The sequence below is a fragment of the Aptenodytes forsteri genome, unplaced genomic scaffold (assembly GCF_000699145.1).
Source record: "Aptenodytes forsteri isolate BGI_AS27 unplaced genomic scaffold, ASM69914v1 Scaffold65, whole genome shotgun sequence".
Classification (NCBI taxonomy): Eukaryota; Metazoa; Chordata; class Aves; order Sphenisciformes; family Spheniscidae; genus Aptenodytes; species Aptenodytes forsteri.
In genome coordinates, this window is record NW_008795127.1 from 7,914,702 (window position 1) to 7,916,698 (window position 1,997).

A 1,997-nucleotide genomic window follows, 5' to 3' on the forward strand; every position below is an offset into this window, starting at 1 on the left:
CGGGGGGGGGGGGAGGTTAGCCATATGGCAGGGGCGAGGGGGAGGAAAGGGGGAAGCGGAGAGTTTTGCACTGCAGGGGGAGAAAATAAAAAAAAAAACCACCAACCCAACCCAACAAACTTTCATGAAAACTCCGAGTGCTCCCAATTTCATGAATGAGCCTTCCCTCCTCAGACCCTCCAGGACGGTGGGTCGGGCGCCGGGCTTGGTGTCCACGGTCACAGTGTGAGTTTATGGATGGGGAGTTTGATCTGGAAACGAATTTGCGGCTTCCTCGAGTCCTTTGCACACCACTGAGCTTGGGCTTGGGCTAGAGAGCTGGATGGACGGCCGTGAGCCAGCCAGGAGCAGGAGGCACTGAGAGAGAGGGGGAGAGACGAATCACTAACATTTATGAATGAAAGACACAACGAAAGGTAACCTTCGCCAGGAGCCAGCCCCTCCAAACCCCACTGCTCCGACGGGACCGGGAAAGCTCTTCTCTTCCTCTCTGCCTTTGCTTTGCCCAGCGCAAACAAACCCCAGTAATAAGCAAGCTAGGGGGCACGGCGAGGGCCGGAGGTGCCTGCGGAGGCGAGGGCAGCGCACGTCCGAGTCCGTCCTGTTTGAACACGCTCCGGACGGAGCTTTGATCCCCGCCGGGGAGCCAGCACCGGGTATCTCTGCTTTGTTGGCCGTCGCTATCTGCTGGCGATAAGGGGCGGCCGGGGGAGCTGCCGGGGAGCTGCCCTCGCAGCAGCCCTTCTGCTGCAGGCTCCGTGCGGGAAAGAGGCGAGCGGGGCCGGCGGGGCGATGGCCGCGGGAGAGGGGGCAGTGCAGCCCCAGGAAAGGAGCGGCGCGGGAGGCCCCTGCCCGCCCGCCTGCCTCCTGGGGAGGGCACCGGCCCGAGAGCTGCCCGCGGGGCTTCTCCCGCTTCCTCCCCTCCCGAGTCTGGCCCTCCTCCTCCCCCCACCTCTTTTTTCCTTTTAATATTAAACAAAAGAAAAGTTTGTCCTCAAAGTCAAGCGCCAGGATCCGGTGGTTTTTCTCTTTCCTAAGCGAAGGAGAATTAAGCCTATGAAGCGAAGGTGCCCCGAAGGGAACAGGGGCAGAAACGAGAACCGACGCCCGTGGAAAGCGCGCTCAGGCTGAGGTGCCCCTGGCTGGGCTCGCAGGGTCCCCGGCGGTGACTCCCGGCCCTTTGCACGCCCTCCACTAGTGCATCCTCGGCTCGGGTGAGTGCACAACCCCGCTATTGCTTCCACATGTTCCTCCAGGAAATCATCGGAGTCAGATCTGTGAGCAGCCCCTGGTCGGAATGCTAACAGGATACCGTAATGCTTGTGAATAAACAACAGGCTCCCAGTGAGTCAAAAGCGTGGCAAAAAAAAAAAAAAAAAAAAAAAAAAACAACTCAGGAAAAAAAAACACTGCACCCTGGAACTCTCTACCTGGGGGCGGCGAGCGCACCCAGCAGCCTGAACCCCTTAATTTGTGGAGGGAAAGGTCCTATCATGACTTGGGTCGGAGCTGCGGGCTCTCCCAGATTTAAGCCCCACGAAGATGTGAGGTTCAGATCGGCGGCAGCAACTGCCTTGACCTGGAGCTCCGAGGCCATCCCGCCCGGCCCTGCCGGGCTCGGGCCGTGATTTACCGGCGTGAACGCATCTGGTTTAACGTGCGGGGTGGCGGAGGTGATTCCTGGCCAAGTACCGTCAGGATGGGATGTAATGCGAGAGTTACTCTTGCAAAAAGAAAGGAGCAAAAAGAAGGGGAGGAGGCGCCTTCTGGTTGCAATTACCTGCCTCATTTGAATAATGCCTTTGTCATGATCATTATCGAGCGGTAGTTAACGGCTTCCACGTGGGATCTCACAAGACCCAGCGAAAAATAAAAATTGCAAATTCGGGGAGTGGCAAAGCTGCCTGCCAGGCCAGCCTGGCGCTGCGGGCGGGGAGCCCGCCGGTTTCTGCGGGGACCGGGACAGGGACGGCGGTGCCCCGGCGCCCCAGGCCCCC